We start from the raw sequence: 21501 nt of genomic DNA, 5'->3' as shown, positions 1-21501 counted from the left end.
AGTGAGGACCCTCAGAGAAGAAGAGCGGATGAGTCACTACACTTGTGCTGCTCAAAGTAAAATGAAATTAACTAAGTTGGAAGGAAGACTTGGGGAAGGATGGAGTGATATTAAAGTTCTTTCTCCTCAGCATGTTGAAGGCATTTCTGGGGCTCTTCTATTTGGGTTGGCTTGAAGGAGGAGAGGAACAAAACCAGGGGTCTTCATTCTTGTATTCATCTGTACTTTTTGAACACCAATTATGTGTTAGATACTATGCTAAGCACTTAAGATGCATACAAAAGCATTTCCCACCTTCAAAGAGTTCCAAGGGAGAGCCAGGAAAATCAAAGACAGAACAACTAGAAGCTCCAAGGCAGGGTTTTTAAAATTCTGTTTTGTTCACTGCTGTAGTTTTAGTATTTAGACAAGCCAATTACTGAATGAATGACTGAATGTAATGCCTGAGTTACACGCAGCGGAGGTGGTGTGGGTTGGGGAAAGGGGTTGGGACTGGGAGGGGAACCCAGAACACGAAGGAGGAGCCCTGGAGGGTGCCGTGGGCTTGAAGGCTCAGAGAACATTTCCAAAGAGAGTTTGGGTTGACTAGTGAAGTAGGAGGAGGACATGGGAAGAAATCAGGAGAAGGGATCCCCAGTAGTATCATAGGAGCAGGAGGTGAGTTTGGGAAGTGGCAGATGAGGTGAAATGACAGGAGGAGGCAATCTGTGAAGACTTGTATGCAGGGCTGATGGCCTGGCCTTTATTCCAGGGTGCTAGGGAACCGTGGAGGGTTGTTGGCAGGGTGGTAGTGTGGTCAGCTCTGTGGGCAGGGGCAGGGGTGGATGGGGCTGGAGATGGGAGTTCAGCTAGGGAATAAGCTGTCTCTGGGAGGAGGCATAATGAGAAGCTGGACTGAGGCTCTGAGGTTGGAGAGAAGGGCTCAGCTCTGAGAAAAATTCAGGAGGTAGAATCTGGACAATTTGGTAACCGAGGGGCTTCATGGGATAGCTCGCACAGGGTGAGTTCCTGATCTGGGTGGCTGACGGGGTGGTGGCATCATTCACAAAGAGAAGGATTAAAAGAGGGGTGCATGGGTGGCTCAGTCGGTTAAGTATCCAACTCCAGCTCAGGTCATGATCTCACAGTTTGTGAGTTTGAGCCCTGCGTTGGGCTCTGTGCTGACAGCTCAGAGCCTGGAGTCTGCTTCGGATTCTGTCTCCCTCTCTCTGTGCCCCTCCCTGGCTCATGCTCTCTCTCTCTCTCTCTCTCAAAAATAAATAAACATTAAAGATTAAAAGAAAAACAATGGGTTCAGCAAGTTTTCAGGAGCACTACGTACTGCTGCATGTTGTGCATGTGGGACACCTAAGTGGGGACATCTTTGGACAGGTGGATCCATTTACACATCAGAGAATTATTGGCAAATGAATGATATATAAAGCCAAGGATGCAGAAATGTAGGATAATAGGTACATGAGTGTATAAGAGAAATACCACCTTTAAGGATGGACAGATACAAACAAGTCCATGAAGGAGACCAGGAAGAGCTGAACCAAGGGGATGGGTATCACTCTTTCAGTGCAGGGGTATGGGTGAATGAATAAATGAATGAATGAATGTGTATCTTAAATTATTTATCCCTGCCTTTCCTTCTGGATTCCCCTCTTGAAGTACCTTCAAGCACTAGACTGTACAACAAGAACCTGTCCCCATTATCTTAGGGCAAGAACCACCAGAAGTTTTCCCTATGATATTTAGGAAATATTGAGAGTCATGAAGACTCTCAGTAGTTTTCCAAAGAGTGGTTTCTCTGGAAGTTAGCTTTCTTTTTTTTTTTTTAAATAAACTTTTAATTTTAGTTTTAGGTTTAGAGGAAATTTGAGAAGATGGAAGAGAGAATTCTCATATACCCAACACCCAAGTTTCCCCTATTGGTAATGCCTTACGTTAGTATGGTGCGTTTGTCATAACCAGTGAATCAAAACGGTTACAACATTTTTAACTTAAGTCCATACTCAGATTTCCTTGGTTTTTCAATAATGTCCTTTTTTGGTTGTTGTTCTAGGAAAGCATCCAGGGTAACACATTACTCTTAGTTGTAATGTCTCCTTAGGCTCCCCTGGGCTGTGAGAGCTTCTTATATTTTTCTTGTTTGTGAGGACTTGGACAGTTTTGAGGAATACTGATCAATTATTTATAGCATTTCCTACCACTGGGGTTTGTCTGATGTTTTTCTCGTGATTAAACTGGGGTTATAGGTTTTGGGGAGGAAGACCATAGAGGTAAAGTGCTATTTTCATTCATATCCTATCAAGGTACGTACTGGACATGGGCTAGCCAGGTTAAAGTCATGCTTGTCAGTTTTCTCCTCTGTTGAGTTTTCTCCTCGCCTCCCTTCCGTACTGTACTCTTTGGAAGGAAGTCAACGTGTATATCCCACAGTTAAGGGATGGAGAATTATGGTCCTCCTCCTCGAAGGAGCAGGCAGTTCACTTTAAAAGTTCTCATGCTGTCTTTTCATTTGAAGGAAGTTTCTCTCCAGCTTCCTTTTCTGTCTTCCAGATACTCTTTTAAGAACACACAAGGCTGCCAAACAATGGAGCCTGACTTCAAAGGATCTTTTATGGGACTCAACATTTCTAAATGTATCTAAATACATGCAATCTCAATATACCACACGACCAGAATTTTAAAATGCAAGCAGTGGCTCCCCTCCAGATAGGCACTGGTTTACTACTGCTTCAGGCATGATGACTCCCTTTGAAGCAAGCCCGGAACGGTGTCTGATATGGGGCCCACCCCTTGTCCACCCTGCTGGTATTGTGGATGAGGCTGGTCTAACTTAAAAGTCAGGAATAAGTGAAAACCCCCCAACAAGAGGAAGATTCAGAAAGGAAGTACTGGAAAATATTGATGATGTTCATTGTACTGGACACATAAATAATGTCCTACCACGTTACAATAACAGCACTCTCTTCTATAAACCAGGAGTATCATGGCAAAGACACACAACATAATCAGAGATCACATCCCTACAAAAAAGTAAGGGAAAGAATTTCACACCAAGGAAAGATGATTATTTAAAGACATAATGAGACTCTATCAAGAATAGTCACCATGTGAGTCGGGAAACAGAGCACTTGTATCTTAGCATAATAAATTTTTATAACTTAATAAAAAGCTGTTGAACTCTGGAAAGATAAGACCCAACCCCACTCTTTTGGTTCCCTCCAGTGGTTGTGTCCTGCTGCCCCCTTGGGGCCTTGCCACAGGGTAAGGAGGAGCAAGGAAGTGACACAAACTGTTTTTCTCTCACTCTCTTTTCCTCCTTATTATTTCCTGGACTTTGAAGTTCAATGCCATGTAAATATTAACTTGCTTCTTACATAAAGCTTCAAAGAACAAACTGTAATCTGAGCATATGATTTACCCTAACATTTTCCCATGAGCTCTAAGGATTCTGATTTCTTCTCTACCAATATGTCTCTATTTCACAGAATTAGTTTGGAAACAGTCTTTAACTACTACTTCTTCTTCTTCTTCTTCTTCTTCTTCTTCTTCTTCTTCTTCTTCTTCTTCTTCTTACTATTATTATTAATCATCCTCCTCCTTCTCCTCATCATCATCACATGATGGAAGTATTTTCCAAAGAATGCCTGAGATGATTTTAGGTGGTAACATCCACTAAGTTTCCTTTTAAATATATTTAAGTTAAAAAGCTAATTTGAGGGGCGCCTGGGTGGCGCAGTCGGTTAATCGTCCGACTTCAGCCAGGTCACGATCTCGCAGTCTGTGAGTTCGAGCCCCGCGTCGGGCTCTGGGCTGATGGCTCAGAGCCTAGAGCCTGTTTCCGATTCTGTGTCTCCCTCTCTCTCTGCCCCTCCCCCGTTCATGCTCTGTCTCTCTCTGTCCCAAAAATAAATAAACGTTAAAAAAAAAAAAAAAATTAAAAAAAAAAAAAAAAGCTAATTTGACTTGAGGTGCCTGGCTGGCTTAGTCAGTAGAGTATGCGACTCTTAGTCTTGGGATTGTGAGTTCAAGTCCCATGTTGGGTAAACAGATTACTTAAAAACAAACAAAAAAAAACAGCCTAATTTGACTTAAAGAAAAAACATGTCAGTGGTAGTACAACTTGTAAAAGGTAGGGCAAAAATTATCACTGGCTAAAGTTTGGGACTTACTCAACTCTTGAAATAATCAGTTTCAGAGGTGAAATTTATTGCACAGGTAAAAGTGGAATTATATTATTATAACTTCAGGAACAACTCACAGCAATAAGGTCCATGGGTTTTTTGTTCTGTTTTGTTTTGTTTTGTTTTTTGTTTTTGTTTTTTTGTTTCTTGTTTCTGCTAGTCACATTACCAACAGTTTTCTTTTATAATACAATCGTGCCGACCATGATGGTCTAAATCACTCTGACAAACCTTTCAAACCAAATTAGACACCCCATTGACACAATCTTTGCAAAGCTGGTCAAAAGAAAGTCTCTCGGAATTTGTTTTAGAGATGTTTTGGATTTTCTCCTAGGTTATGTTTTATTTTCCCCAAATTAAAATAATATAAAATAATTATGGCTTTTCCTAACATTGAGAACCTTAACATATGTTACAATTTGACTTACTGAAGAAACAATCCCTTAGTTATGAGATCTTGATTTTATAAAAATTATGTCTTATTATTCCCTTCTAGCTCCATCATGCTGATGTGTTCTTTTGCAAGGTATGTGTCATCTAGAGTTGGCTTGCTGGACCTGAACTGTGTAGCCAGTATGATCTCAATAAATGAAAGACTGATACTTTTAAAAAACGCTAATTTCCTTAATCTTTTCACCTCCCCTTGCACTGAGATGTTTTTCCTTGACACATAATTAAATGCTTTTGAGCGTTTGCTGAATTACTGTGTGGTTAATCCCTCTCAACAGCAGGAAGCTTAGATATTTGTAAATTTCCTCAGTGCACCGTTTCTGATTAGTTGACCTTTTCTAAATACCAAACCAACCAGTTGCAGTCAGTTCTATCACTCCATGATCAGCCTGCATTTATCCATAGATAAAGTTCTTGTTGGTTTTCATTTGTTTTGAGAATTGGTATAGACAGAACAAATGGCTGTTGCATTAGAGTTTTGAATTTATCTTAAACCGTAATCACTGATGTTATCTTTCTTCATAAGCTCCAAAGAGTACCTTTGTTGTTATTCTGGTTTATACTAATACTTTATCTTTATATATACACCCTTCCTTTTGCAAAGTGACTTAATTTGTTTTATTGATTGTAGGTATCAGTGATAGTGCACTTAATTACCTTTCAAAACACAACTATGTTATCATCACATTATTTCTGACAAATACATGAACATTCTTTCCAGCCATGCCCATTCTCCAATCCCTTCTTCTCTCTCTTTCTCTCCTGCCCTCCTTCTGTTCTTTCCTTCCTGCATCAAACATTTATTGAACATCTACATGTCAGGCACTGTGCTAGATATTGCTAGAGTCAATGGTGGAAAAACTCTTGGTTCCCCAGAAAGATTATTCTATAGGTTTAAAATCATTCCTTCCTGTTTATTCCAAAGATCACTCGGGATGAAAACACACTAATGAAATTCATGGGAAAGAAAGCAAACATGGACTGCTCCTACTGAACTGGAGAAAAAGCATGTTACCCACCTTTAGCTGCTGCAGAATAATCTTTCTTCCTTGTGGGCTCTGGCTATATCAACAATCCTTCTTTTCCCCCCAAGAACTGGCTCTGGAGAGGGTGTTCTTCCTCCTCTAGCACAAATAGCCTTCAGTGGGAATGTTGGGATGGACACCAGTTGAATGAGGCCCAGAGCAGCTGGAGTCCTCCTAGAAAACTTAGATGCCCACACTCATTTGGTGTGGCTGCCTGAGGCCTCTGGTGGAGAGCTCCTGTAGGAAACCACAAATGCACAGGAAATTGGGGAAAATCAGATAAAGGCAAACCTTTAAATGACATATGTAAAGAAAGGAAACAGTTAAGAATTAACCCAAATTAATTTAAGGCTATAAGAACAAGTGGTGCAACGGTTTAGTTAATAAGTAACTAGTCTGCAAAGCTAAGGCATTTGAGCCAAAGGACTAAGGGCCTTTAGAGCTGTAAGAGGGCAGGTGGATGGAGAAATGGACCTATCACAGAGTCACAAATTGCTGTGGGAAGTAGGAGCAGGCACTGCACAGTGAACCAATACAGACTTGTACATACAACCACCTACCTGTACATACATCTATTGATCCATTCAGAAAACACTTGTCAAGCCCCACTGTTCTAGGGATAATATTGAAGATATAGCAGTGCACATGCTTTCATGGACTCTAACATTCACCAGCATGCAGGAGGTACATTGAACAACAAACTGGAATTTGGGTAGGTATTATATAAAGAAAAGGCAATGTTAAAACTTGAGTCTGCTAAGTTTGGCTAGTTTCTTTGGAATAGCAGGGACCAAAGAACCTTCCAGGGGAAAAAGCCGTCACCTACTTCCTTACCCTTTCTCTAATCTCGTTATCTCCCCCTCCTTTCTTTCTTTTAGCTCATCAAGACCATGTCACCATCCACTTCTTTAGGCTCAGGCTCATCTATACTCAGACCTCTAGTCCTGCCCTAATAGGAAACATGAGACCCTTGGCTGTTCTGCACTTGGCTTCTTGAATTTCGGATTTACTTTTTGTTTTTGACCTCTAAAAATTGAATTCAAGTTCCTGGAATTCAAAGACTCAATATTTATCTGTATCCTGTGTTTAACTTATACCCATCAATCTACATGATGCACTCAAATCCCTAATCTAGCCATGAAGAATTGGGAAGTTGGACGCTTAACCGACTGAGCCACCCAGGCGCCCCTATAGCTCTCGTTATTAAGCTAAAATTTCAGTTGATTTTTAGAGCCAGTGTGGAAATAATTTACTTGGACCTGAAATGAAAAAGTTTTTGAATCTACAAAGCCAAGGACTAAATCTTTGAGCAGTTAGAAGACATGCTGAGAGATACAGCCAGACTGGCCAGACATCCCTACTTTTCCTTACCAATTTATGATTGGTAACTGGCTCCACCTGATGAGGGACAGAAGCAGAAAAATGTGCGCATTTAGCTCAGAAGTCTACCTGTAGACTGCGTAGTTCCAATAAGGATCAAATATGTGCTAGTTGCTACATTCTTAAAGGGTCTCATGATTGCCTGTATATTTCACTGATAGTTAATACCCAACTGAATGATAAGCACCAGAGAAGTCCTACAAAAGTAGCTTTATTAGTAGAAATTCAAATAAAACATTTATGATCTAATACTCCCTGCACATCTCCTCCCCCTTGAGCACTATGCATATAACCACCAGCCGCCCATGGGTCCTTCCCCTGTCCTCCTTAAATAAGTTTACTAAGTTGCACCATACAATGTCTCAAGAATTCCACCTTGACCATTGCACTCAACAACCCCATAACATTTTTGGTGGCCTGTGCAGGGATTATGGAATGAATACAAGAGCTTCTGTGCAACTTGGTAAGTCTCTTTTACTTCTCCAGCCTCTACTTCTTACTTGTTCTTTTCTGGAAATGTCCTGAATAGTATGACCCTTGGGAATGAGTCTTGCCTGAGTGCTCAGGAGAAAACCTCTTGCCCGTGGCCACACTATGGAAAGGGATGGACTCCTGCCACCCAGCTAGACATTATTACTTTGGCTGTAATGGTTTTGGGCTCAGAAATCAGACTTTCCTTGGGGTGCCTGGGTGGCTCAGTCGGTTAAGCGGCCGACTTCGGCTCAGGTCATGATCTCGCGGTCCGTGAGTTCGAGCCCCGCGTTGGGCTCTGTGCTGACAGCTCAGAGCCTGGAGCCTATTTCACTTTCTGTGTCTCCCTCTCTCTCTGACCCTCCCCCGTTCATGTTCTATCTTTCTCTGTCTCAAAAATAAATAAACATTAAAAAAAATTTTTTTTAAAAAGAATCAGACTCTCCTTATTTTTCCTGTTATTTTGATGCATATATTATCGTCAGGTTTAGGATGGCCACCAATCTCAAAACTCCCGCATAAGGTTTCTACCTATATAACCCAGTGTGATCCCTCGATTAGCATAAAATCCAAGATATGTCTGACCATGTACTTCTCAAAAGGGACCAGTCAGAACTACCCAATGGGGAGCTGGACTGTAAACAGAGATCCTGAGTAAGTTGCCTGGATTCGATAGGAACTCCATGCTTTTATTTTTTTCAGGTCTCTCATTTGTCCTTACTCAAGGGCTATTTGACATTCTTGGTCCTCCTCTCAGATTGAAAACACTTCCAGCTGAGATATATGATGCTTAATACATCATGAAAACCCCATCCATTAATACCAGACCTAGAGGCTTACAAAGGTTATTATTGATCGCCAAATATATTGACTTCTTCAACATGGAGACAGACCCAGTGTCTGTAGCATCTCAGTCCATTCACCAGCACCCACTGTAGTCCAGAATGCAATTGGAAAGCAAAGGGAGGTTGACATCGCTTCTCAGGTAGTACAAAGGTGTCAGAGGTTTAGGAATGAGGGATGCCTCTCAACACTCTGAACCCCAGATACCTTCAGCAATATTCCTGGTGGGATGCCATTTGGAAGTTGAGGGGGATTTTGGCAATGGTTTTAGTTATGTGGTCTCCTCGTTTTATAGGGATTAACTACGGAATCAACTTCCTCAGTCCCAGGGGATTCCCCTTTGGGCCATCTCATAGCACACTGGAGTCAATTTGGACAACAGGATTTAAAGAAGAAGTGCTTCATCTTTTTTCTACAAAAATGTCTGGCTTTAGTATTCTTTGGATGATGATGAAAAATGGCCCATTAACAGGTCCTTAAGCTTCAATACTATTTATCAATTTGCCTTTTTTTCAGGCAACAGGGAAAATGAACCAAAATACCCTACATCCAGGTCTTTATGGCACTGAGTCAGGATCTTAATCTAAGAAGACTTGTAGGATGTGTCTGGCAAGATTCCAGGCTCCCCACCTTTAGATATTTCAGACAATGATTGTTTAAAAAGACCACCATAATCAAAGAAACCAACTCGGTCAGACAAACAAGAAAATCAATGAGCAGAAGAAAAAGTGAAAATGAGCCTGTAAGCAAGCCCCAGTCCCCTAGTAATTCCCGCTCCACATAAACCTTTGGAGCCTTCTACTCCTAGTTCAGTGGGACATAAACTAGAAACAGAACATCATACTTACCAAACACGCAGACTAAGGAAGGATTGTATCCACTTCAGAAAGTAGCAAATGAGGAAATGAGCACAATTAAGGTACATATTCCATTTTCCATGTCAAATCTGGCTCAAATAAAACCAAAGCTAGGATGATACTCAGAGGATCCACCCAAGTTTATAGATGGATTTCACCAGGTGTCTCTAACATTTGATTTAACCTGGAAGGATATCTATATTATTCTAACACATTGCTGTACCCCAGAAGTAAAGGCCTGGACTTGAACTGGGGCACAAGAATTTGTAGATGAGGGGCACATGGGTGGCTCAGTTGGTTAAGCATCCAACTTCTGCTCAGGTCATGATCTTACAGTTCCTGAGTTTGAGCCCCACGTTGGGTTCTCTGCTGTCAGTACAGAGCCTGCTTCCTGATCCTCTGTTCCTCTGTAACTCTGCTGCTCCCCCACTCATGCTCTCTCTCTCTCTCTCTCTCAAAAATAAATAAACATAAAAAAAAAAAAGGAATTTGCAGATGAGTTGGCAACTAGGGGTAGAAACCATTATCCAGCAGGAGGAGAGGTTGTTCCTAATATTGAGTCTTACTGGAACTACCAAGAGGACAGACCTGGCAGGGAAAGACGAGACTATGTGGTCACCTATTTATTGGAGGGAGTGTAAAGAGGATTTTCTACACCTGTCAATTCTGATAAAATTAAGGAAGTGACCAAGGCAAATGCTGAAAATCCAGCCTTATTTCAGGGGTGTTTAATAGAAGCAACTTATAAATACACAGATTTAGACCCAAACACACCAGAAGGGATGGCTATCCTAAATAAGCATTTTATGAGCCAGTCAGCACCATTCACTGTAAACTGGCAAAGATGGCCCTAGGCCCTCAAACTCCAACCCAGTGGCTGCTGGAAGCGGCCACTGGAGTCTTTAAAAACAGAGATATGGCTTTAAAACAGGAGAAGGACCGCAGGGCTAAAATAACAGAGTAGAATGAAGGTTCAAATATTGGCTGCCATTATTGTGGATCCCCAACAATGCCAGGCTAACCAGGGGCAGCAGAAGAAACCGGTCTCAGACAGAAGTTCAGGTAAGACCTCATACTATAGGTGTGGCCAAACTGGACACTGGAGTAAAGAATGTCTGAATAAATGCTCTCTGTAGGGGCCAATCCCACTTGCAAAGCAGAGGGACACTGGAAAAGGGACTGTCCTTATCTCCAGAGAGAGGGGAAGACAGGAACTCATTTCCCAGCCTGAGAGCAACAACCTGAACAGATGGCATTATGGGGCTGAGGCTGGTCTGGCTTCCCTGAACATCAAGGTGGCTAAGCCCTGGATTACCCCGGACGTGGGAGGTAAGTTCACTGATTTTCTTATTGATACGGGAGCCACTTACTCTGCCCTTGTTCAGCACTCTTGCCTGGCCTGTCTTTCTAAACATAAAATTACTGGAATAGAAGCAGAACCTAAATCATGCTAAGTAACTTTTCCTTTAACCTGTAAATATGAAGACCAATTAATTACCCACTCTTTTCCGGTTCTCCCTTCCTGTCTCACTTCCCTACTGGGAAGGAACTTCATGTTTTTTTTTTTTTGTTTTTTTTTTTTTGTTTTTTTTTTTTTAAATTTTTTTTTCAACGTTTATTTATTTTTGGGACAGAGAGAGACAGAGCATGAACGGGGGAGGGGCAGAGAGAGAGGGAGACACAGAATCGGAAACAGGCTCCAGGCTCCGAGCCATCAGCCCAGAGCCTGACGCGGGGCTCGAACTCACGGACCGCGAGATCGTGAGCTGGCTGAAGTCGGACGCTTAACCGACTGCGCCACCCAGGCGCCCCAGGAACTTCATGTTTAATTAAGTTGGGAAGCTAGTTCAAACTAACTGGGTAGGAGGATAGTCTCTTTTCCCTGAGGGCTGAAGAAAAACCAGGCATTCATCCTGGAATTCCCCTTAATGTTTGGGAACGAGTAGACCCACAAGCATGGAACTGTGACATCCCAGGGAAGGCAATATGGGTCCATGCCATCAAAGTAGGTCTAAAGGATCTTGCTATTATTCCACACAAAAAAACAATATCCTCTTAAGAGAGAAGCCAGAGCTAGACTCCAACCACTTACAGGTAAATTTCTTAAATATGGAATTCTTAAACCTTGTTTATCCCCTTTTAATACTCCCATTTTGCCTGTTAAGAAGCTTAATGGTGAGCACAGAATGGTACAAGACCTCAAAGCAATAAACTAAGCGGTAGAGTCCCTATTCACCCTCTAGTACCAAACCTTTATACTATTATTGACTCAAATTCTGGGCAATACAGAATGGTTTACAGTGCTTGATTTAAAGGATGCCTTCTTTTGTATCCCCTTAAGAGAAGAGGCCCAGACTCTATTTGCCTTTGAATGGACTCCTTTAGGAGAACAAGCATGGCAGCTCACAAGGACAGTCCTTCCACGGGGATTTAGAGATAGTCCCCATTTGTTTGGCAAGGCACTCAGTAGAGAACTTAGATATCTTGCATTGCCTCAAGGAACAATATCACAATATGTTGATGAAATTTTAATATGCAGCCCCATAAAAGGGGCCTTGGGCTATAATTCTATTGTGTACTAAACTTTCTTGGAGAGAGAGGATACTGAGTATCACCTAAAAGGCTGAAATTCTAATTTCTAATTCTAATTTCTGATTTCTAAATTTCTAAACAGAAAGTACAATACTTAGGATATTGTATGAACTCCTGGAGATCATTCCCTGTCAATTGAGAGAAAAAGAGCTATAATAGAATTGGGACCTCCTGCCACAAGAAAAAACGACTCCAAACCTTTTTAGGAATGGCTGGATTTTGCCACCTATGGATTCCAGGGTTTGGAGTCTTTGCTAAATCTCAATATAAGGCCACTAGGGGGCCAAATAAGAGCCTTTAAAATGGGACAAAGAACAACAGGGGGCCTTTCAACAACTAAAAACTAAACTATCTTCGGCCAGGCCCTGGCTCTACCAAACTTAGAAAAACCCATTTACCCTATTCATTGTTGAAAAACAGGGCCAAGCCCTAGGAGTACTAACACAAAAACTACGGGCATGAATTGAGACCTATAGGATGTTTTTCCAAGCCATTGAAAGTACAGCCCAAGGATGGCTAGCATGTCTCTGAGCAGTAGCAGCCACTGCATTGCTAGTAGAAGCATCTAAACTTTCAATGGGACGGCCATTGACAGTGATGACTTCTTATCACTGTCCTTTAGAAACTAAAGGACATCAGTGAACGACAGGGTGATGACTAAAGATCAAACTATACTTTAGATTCCCCCAGTACTGTTCTCAAACCTGTCAAACCCTAAATCCAGCATTCCTCATGCCTGGACGAGGCCATGCTACTACTCTGCCTGAGCATGACTGTAAAGAGGCAATAGAATTAGTCTATTCCAGCTACGTCTGGATCTGAAAGATCAAGCCACAGATAGGTGGTTTATAGACGACAGTAGTTTTACGTAAGAAGGACAAAGTAAAGCTGGGTATGTAATTGTTAGTTTCATGAAAGCTACTGAAGCCAACCTGTTACCAACCAATGCTTCAGCTCAAAAGGCAGAACTGATAGTTCTCATGCAAGCTCTTCAGTTAGCTAAAGGCCTAAGAGTTGGGGCACTTGGGTGGCTCAGTTGGTTAAGCATCTGACTCTTGGTTTCAGCTCAGGTCAGGATCTCACAGTTCATGTGAGTTGGAGCCCCACATGGTGCTCGCTGCTGTCAGCACAGAGCCTGCTTGCGATTCTGTCTCTCCCTCTCTCTCTCTCTGCCCCTCCCCTACTCATGTCCACACTCTCAACAAATAAATAAATAAATAAACATTTTTTAAAAAGGTCTAAGAGTGTGTGTGTGTGTGTGTGTGTGTGTGTGTGTGTGTATGCCTTCCTTGCACTTCATGCATATGGTGCCATCTGGAAGTAAAAGGGATTATTAACTAGTCATAATTCCCCTATTAAATATGGACTTAAATTTGTAACTCTGTTAGAGGCAGTTCATCTCCCTAAAGAAGCTGCTGTAAAGCATCTTAGAGGACATCCAAAGGGAACAAATTTAGAATCTAAAGGAAATAATTTAGACAATTTGGCAGCCCAAGTGACAGCTTGAACTAAACTAGTTCTGAGTCTTAGACCAGTCTCTAATCTCTTAAGCACTGTGGTTTCCATTTATACTATGGAAGGGAACAACAGAACACTTGGGGGAAAATCTACTAAAACTGCTGAGGGATGGTATAAGAAGTGATAAAGGAAAAATCTTTGTCCCTAAGGAAAAACAATGCAAATTAGCAACAAGATTGCACCAGGCTACTCATATGGGAAGAGAAGCTTTATGGAATTTCACCAAACCCTTATTTGATGGAATAGGATTAAGAGCCGTTTTATAAAATGCATGTAAGTCTTGTGCAGTGTGTGCCCAGGTTAACCTTGAAGGTGCACTATAACCACCTTCGTTTTTTAACACTTGCCCAAAGATGTGGAAAATACCCTGGGGAAGACTAGCAAATTGATTTTACAGTTGCCACCTTATAAGGGATATAAATATTCATTAGTCTATATAAACACCTTTACTGGATGGATGGAGGTCTTCCCATGTGAGACAGAAAAGGCTACTGAAGTAACAAAGACTTTATTAAGGGAAATCGGTCCCCAGTTTGGGCTCCCTTCATCTCTTCAAGGTGACAATGCCCCATCCTTTACAGCTCAAATAACTCAACAGGTAGCCCAAACCCATAAAATTAAATATTTTTTACATATAGCCTGACATCCTCAATCACCAGGCACAGTTGAAAAGGCCAACCATAATTTTAAAAGATACCTTACTAAGATGAGGATAGAAACACAAGAAAACTGGGTAACTCTTTTACAAATAGGTCTCTTAGGAATAAGAACTACCCCACAGGAAAGATTAGGGTTAAGCCCTTTTGAATTAATATATGGTTGACCCTTACCATTGACTTATCCTCAGTCCCAGACTAAAGTAATGTTACACTTCTCATTAGACACTAGATTAGTCCATAAAACTCTTAACAAACACGCTAATAAAGTACTGCCAAAACCGGACCCTAAGGAAATTCAAAATTCTTTATGAGTAAACCCCAGAGAACTAGTCTATTTAAAATAGACTGGCAGGCAAACAACTCAGGAGAACAAATTCTTAAATGGAAATGACCTTACAGGGTCATTTTAAGCACTCCACTGCGGTAAAACTAGAAGGTCACTCAACATAGACTCATATTTCTTGAATTAAACTTATACCCCTTCAACAGAGAGTGACAATGAACTGGTCGATGTGCCCTCATATTCCTGTGAACCAGCAGATCTCAAATTCCTTTTCAACAACGAGATAAGAAAACATGAAGGTCTCTTTTCTTTTACCTGCCATCTACACACCATACCTAAGTGGTAACTCTTTTTTACAGTCGGTATAACATTACGTGGAGCTACAAAACCAGTATTCATGCTGGATTTGTAGCTCACTGCCCGTATCAAGCACTTCAGGCCTTCCTTGGTGGGTTTCTACTTTACAAGATACAGATTGGCATTATTTACATCAATACGTAGCTGATATGATACATCACCTCCACACTAGCACATAGAGGGATATTTCTATTACTAGAAAGAATGTTTCTTGCTGGCCTATGGTAGATGTTACATGTGACTCTCTAGGCGATAAGATGCCCTTCTCTTATCCTCAAATCTATTAAAATTTTAACTGAATATGCCAACCTACAGGTAGGCTCATAACAACAAATTCCTCAACTACACAGTCCTTCCTGTCGATATCATCCAGGAAGGATGATACCAAATATGGGATGAATCGATGTGGCTTATTACCACAACAGGACAACTAAGCCAGAAGACCATTTATGCTGGGAACAGAAAACATCATACCCTTGATTCATGGCTGAACATACTCACCAAATGGGATGGCTCCCCCAGAAGCCTGTGAACATACTGTCACTTTATAGGCAATTGATTGGTTTGCTACTGACTGGACAAAGTGACCGGGCATCAGATGGCTAACACCTAATGCAACACAACGGTTATATGGGCCAAATATGCAGCCATGGCTTCCACTAGGCTGGAATGGAAGATGTACTATAGATTACGGCTAGATGCATGGCCATAGCACTAAGACTATCACAATTCCAGCTAATCTTCCATATCTAAAACAACAATGGACAGGATCTGTGTTCCATTGGTATGATCATCTGACATCTATTTTTCTTCTATCAGTAGGTTTAGAAAATGTCATATGGCACATGGAGGCCCTTGACAAACACAATTAAGGCCTTAAATGACCCTTAAAATAACATTGCATTATTAAACTCTGAAATAATTCATGTATAAAGCAGTTCTACAAAATAGAATGGCATTAGATGTCTCAGCAGCACAAGGAGGAACATGTGCCGTTATTAAAGTGGAATGTTGCAGGGCACCTGGGTGGCTCAGTCAGTTGAGCGTCTGAGTCAGCTCAGGTCATGGTCTCGCGGTTTGTGAGTTCGAGCCCCACGTCGGGCTCGGGCTCGGTGCTGACAGCTCGGAGCCTGGAGCCTGCTTCGGATTCTGTGTCTCCCTCTCTCTCTGCCCCTCCCCTGCTTGCGCTCTGTCTCTCTCTCAAAAATAAACATTAAAAAAAAATAAATAAAGTGGAATGTTGCACCTACATTCAGGATTATGACAAAAATATAACAAGATTACTTACTGATATGAATAATCAAATTGGTGCTCTTAAAGATCCTACATTGTCACTTAATGACTGGTTACATTCCTGGTCAGGAGGTGGACTGTGATCCACACTAAAGGGTCTTCTCATTGCTCTTATTTTCATAATAATAATAATAATAATAATCCTAATGTGTTGTCTCGTTTGCTTGGTTCTCTATTCTTGAGATACCTGCAAGTAGTTCCTGACTCCTTCACCCAGCCGACATATGATCCTTACTACTTGAAACAAATTCATCCTGATGTCCACTCTGGACTCTACGGCAACAGCCTTCCATAATAGTTACTTGCAGGGACAGAGAGTGACTAATTTTGGTCCATAGGTTGGGACATCTCTATGACCCCTGTCAGCCTGAAGAAGTCACAGAAGATGAGGCCTTCACCCTTCAACAACCTTCAAGATTTAAGGACCGAAAATTGGCCAGGGGGGAAATGATGAGGGACAGAAGCAGAGAAATGTTCACTTTTGGCTGATCTACAGCCTGCACAGTTCCAGTAAGGAGCCAACATGTGCTGGCTGCTACGTTCTTAAAGGGCCTCATGACAGTCTATACATCTCACTCATAGTTAATACCAAACCGAATGATAAGCACTGGAGAAATGTTACAAAAGCGGTTTTAGGAGTAGAAATTCAAAGCAAACATTTATGATCTGACACTCCCTGCACGTCCCCTCCCCCTGGAGCACTAAGTATATAACTACCAGGTTCATACAGCAAAAAAGCGCAGTCCTTTCTGCCCATGGGTCCTGCCTATGTGCTGCTTAAATAAACTAAGTTACACCACATAACATTTCAAGAATTCTTTCTTGATCCTTGCACTCGATGGCCCCGCAACACCCCTGGGAACTTTTCAGGCCCTGTAATAGCAGACTCCACATTTCCTGAACAAAAAACAAATATGTGTATGGGAGTGCAGCAAGGGGCTTCTTCCATGCTCAAAGGAAGCACCTCTAAACAGTTCCCAGTAATAGTTAACTGGAGGACTTGAATTAATTTTTATTTTCCCAGACCTGTGAAGGCCCCCGTAATAGTTTTCTAGGGATGGCATAACACAACACAACATAGGCTAGTTGTCTAATCAACAGAAATTAATTCTCTCACAGTTTTGGAGGATGTTAGATCAAGATCAAGATGTCAGCAAGGGCTGGTGTCCTCTGAGGCCTCTCTGCTTGGTTTGCAGATGGCTGCCTTCTGCCATGTCTTCACATGGCCTTTTCTCTCTGCGTGCAAATCCTTAGTGTGTCTTTTTTGTGTCCTAATTTATTATTCTTATAAGGAGACCAGTCAGACTGGATTAGGGCCCACCTAAAATGGCCTCATTCTAACTTAAATACCTCTTGAAAGGCCCTATCTGCAAATACAGTCACATATAAAGTACTGGGTTTAGGGCTTCAATGTGTGCATTTTTAGGGCTGCAAATTCAGCCCTTTACAGCCCTGTCCCTTTGCCGATTCTTGCTATCTGGTTGCCCTGTGGTTCACTGTGTGGAAAACAGCATGAACCACAGAAGCCAGGGACCACAGGGCCCTCTATTTGCTAAAAGAACGCTTGCCTCAAATCAAGAGAGAAGTGGAAGAGTCTTGGGACTTGCACCCCTTTATGCCTACTTCTTGCATTCTATTACAGAGAGACCCATTGTTGATGCCTTCCCAGGATTTGGGGGCATTTCCGAGTTTTAAAAGTGACACAGTAACTTTCTACTTGAAGCAGCTGAAATGCCTATTTTGCATCTGAGGATCACATGGGAAAGATACAAGCCATTCACCATCAGAAGTTTCAGATTAAGGAGTTTTTAAAGATCTCAGGTTGCGTTTAGAAACAAACTACAATGTGAAAACAGAGCCAAGAGGAGAGGAAGTAAAAGAACCTTGCAAGGCACAGTTAGTAGCACTCTGAAAGTCAGTATTTCCTGTTTGCTAACAAACCTCATTCTTCCACAACGGCCTTGCTCAATGATAGCAGGTCTTGTAATGCCAGTGGCTCTAGGTCAATTCACTGAAAGCCAGGTGTTTCTATTTTACCTTCCTAATCCCTGCGGGTCCCCATCAAGTTTCTCCCATTGTTTCTAATCCCCCTTAATCCTCCCACTGCCATTTGTTCTCACTTCCCCCTATCCTTTCAAGTGCCTCTTGGTTCCCCCAAGCCTTTGTCCCTTTCCCTCTCCGCCAACCCCAGTCCTTTCTAATCACTCCCGGTCCTACAGATCCCGCCCTTTACATTCCAGTCCTTTATGCCCTCCCCTTAACGCCCATTCCTCCAGTCCCTCCCACTACGTCTATTCCCGTAGCCCCGCCCGCTCTGCGTCAGCCCCTCCCCACCTCAAAGGGAACGCAGGCGTTTTAAGGCTGGTAAATATAGCCCATTGCCTACTAAAAGCACTGTGCCGATATGCGCTCACGTCAACATCGAATTCGATGAACAGGCTTGATGTCAGAAACATCATCAGCAACCCTATTACTCTTTTTAACTATCTGATAGCATTTTTTGGTGAAAATAAACAGCTTGCTGTTTTATATTGTATTTTTCTCGATTACTAGTAATGTTGGAAATCTTAACATGTGTTGTTTTGGTTAACTATTTCTTGTTCTGTGAATTGCCTGTTCATATTCTTTGTCCATTTTTCAATTGGGTTACCTTTTCCTTATTGACTTATATTTGGATTATTAGTCTTTTATATATTTCACTAATATTTTCTCCTCGATGTCCCTTTTAACTAGGCTGAGCCGGACTGCATATTCCTTAAAATGCCGTTATGCAGATGTAATGGAATACTGACCAACTAAGATTCTGCAGAAATGTTCAAAAGTCGTTAAAAGAATTCCATCCAGTATGAATTCCCGGCGAAAGACAGGCAATGCAGGGAACAAGGGTACACAGGACTGCCTCGCTATAGGCCTCTACCTTCAGAGACGCCCGGGGGTGGGCAGAGAGTCTGTAGCCTCCGCAGACAGGCAAGGCCAGAGCAGGCGGAGAGAGTGCAAAAGCTGAGAAGGACCGGCAGAAGAACCGGCACACCGCACCAAGAAGCGCGGAAGGACTGTGGCCAGGTCTTTTCCCTCAAAGGCCGGGTTTCTGTGACTCACGAACGACCTCTGGAGGCAAACACTCTACAAACTTCGCTCCGTTCTACCCATTCAGAAACCTTCTCCACTGCTAGGCTAGTCCCACGTTTTGCTTTCGCAAAAGAGCGCATTTCCGGGGTGGGGACCCCGAGGGCCTTTCTGGGAAATGGAATCTTGGTCAGGAGGATTCTGGGAGTCGTAGTGCCTACTGTTCTCTTTGCGCACGCACATTTCCGTTTTCACTTTGCGGCTGCTGTTTCTGCGCCACGGGGGAGTCGTGTACGCCTGTGCTGCTCTGGCTCTTTGTATCTTGGGGAGGAGTCCCGGGTTAGAACGGACTTGGGACCTCTGTCAGTTACAATTGCAAATTGCATTTAGGCAATTACAGCGGTTTGTGATATCTCTGAGCTGTCAGATGTAGGGGGGCAGCGCCTCATGGCCTGGAGGAAGAAGCTTCGGAGCTAAAACCTTGGGGGTGTGGCTTAGGAATAGGCTGAGGGGCCATGCGTCCAAATTCTGGGGCCTCGAGAGCTCAGAGTCCCCAAGGAGCAGAGCAACGACCTTAAAAGGACCTTCGAGTTAATGAGATGGCGACATCCCCTAACAGTTTAAAGCTGTTCGCCCTTTCAGACAGGGGTGCACTGCGACCCTAATTTCATTTTATTAAGGTCACTGTGGTTGTGGTTGGGAAGGTTCCCCAGGGGAGGGCATTGAAGACCGAGCTGTAGTCTAGGGAGATGTGATAATAACCAATGGTGACAATGGCAGTGTGGACTGAGTGGGTGATAAAGGCTCACGGGGAGGAAGGAGTTGAGGGTTCTCAGATTTCTGATGTGGGCTGCTGGCATGTCTGCAGATGATCTCACCTTACGAAATTCTTGCTCCTAATCTGTCTTAACTCCAAAAAACACTGGAGGGATCCTGGAGTGAGCACACGTGTAATTCTATTCACAAAGCCATTTAGATGCATACTTTGACCCAAAGGACACTCATTCCCATAGCCATACAGCTCTGCCATACCCACCCTTGTGAGCACACTGCTGTGTAAATACAGCCATATAGCTACTCATGATCATACACTTACACATACTCCATGCTCCAGACAATGGCCCTGATAAATGTATCCATCTCAGTTCAAAGAGCCTCTCCCAGAGGAGGTTGTGCTGTTACCTTGGGCTAAGTGTGGCCTCCAGGCCAAAAGAACACATGTTGATTTCTTTGGGCCTCTCTCTGGGAACTTCACACACAGCTCAGCCATTATCCTTCCTACTACATCCATGTCGATTATGACTGGCTCTTCCTGGTTACCTTCCTATCACTGGCTTAATGGGAGGGATAAATGGAGTTTAAATTCAGGTAAGGGGTTTGCTTATCTGAATGTTTGCTGAGGCCTTTTCCAGAGCAGTAGTTCTGAATGTGTCTGCTGGACTCTTTTAAGAATCCAGTGAAAGCTGTGAACACTTTTCCCAGATAAACATAGCTGTGTAACCACGATTTTGAAAACAAAATCAGAACCTATCTTTTGGTCCCTAATTAAGAACTTCACTAGAAGTAAATCAGAGGATCAGTTTCCTGGTTGCCCTTTCTGTAGTTTTGAAGTGGTGCTAAAGGAGATAGAGTAGGGCTCCAAGTCCCCAGAGGATGAAGCATTGGGCCTCATCAAGTCTCAGGCCATGAGGATGGGGCAGTCTCTCTTTCCGTCCTTCTGTTACCCTTAGTTATGGAGCCAGGCTGTCAGTCTGCAGGTCCTCTGCTGGGCCATCAGTCATTCAGCTGGTTAGTGGAAGAGTTAGCAGGCGGGCAGTTCAAGCTTATCAGATATTTACTTATTTAGTGTTAGAAGGTCAGTTAAAAAGCCAGTAGGTCAAGTGATTTGTGGTTTAGAAACTTAATCAGCCAACTGGCCAGTCACTTAGCGTTAACTTTTTAGGTGGACAGTAGTCCGTCAGGATTCATCGGTCGAAGGTCGATATAATGATCAGTCCATTCATCAGGGAGCCAGTTTTTGACAATGCCGAACAGCTGGGTCACCAGTGGGACCAAAGGGCAGCTGGGGTGAAACCATTTGGATACAGAGTGTGTTTCTACTTGCTACATCCTGAAGACAATATGGTAGCGCTCCCCCCTCCTTATTTGCGGTTTTGCTTTCCATGGTTTCAGCCCCCAGTCAAATGTGATCCAGAAGCAGATGATCTTCCTTCTGAGTTATCGTCAGATCAGTAGCAGCTTAATGCTACATCACTGTGCCTACGTGTTCACCTCACTTCATCTCATCATGTAGGTATTTGATCATCTCACAGCATCATAGAAAGGAGGGGGAGTGCAGTACAATATTTTGAGGGAGGGAGGGAGAGAGAGAGAGACCACATTCACAGAACTTTTATTACAGCATATTGTTATAATTTTTCTATTTTATTATTAATATTGTCTTACCGTGATAATTTATAAATTAAAATTTATTATGTGCATGCATGTACAGGAAAAAACATCGTATATGTAGGGTTCAGTATCTGCGGTTTT

The 21501-nt window shown here is 42.5% G+C and overlaps 1 protein-coding gene across 1 annotated transcript in view; it reads right to left on the bottom strand.

Annotated features, from left to right (window-relative positions):
- Nucleotides 1–5840, bottom strand: part of ZBTB38 (zinc finger and BTB domain containing 38) — a 144965-nt gene extending 139125 nt beyond the window's left edge. The window contains exon 1 of the mRNA XM_047098996.1: nt 5645–5840. The gene's annotated coding sequence lies outside the window, so the exon portion shown is untranslated. The remainder of the gene's footprint in view (nt 1–5644) is intronic.
- Nucleotides 5841–21501: the final 15661 nt, after the last annotated feature.

The sequence above is a fragment of the Lynx rufus genome, unplaced genomic scaffold (genome assembly GCF_022079265.1).
Source record: "Lynx rufus isolate CCGP_SWC_20201006 ecotype Redwood Valley unplaced genomic scaffold, mLynRuf1.p SCAF_5, whole genome shotgun sequence".
NCBI lineage: Eukaryota > Metazoa > Chordata > Mammalia > Carnivora > Felidae > Lynx > Lynx rufus.
This window is presented reverse-complemented; position numbering and strand designations above follow the sequence as displayed.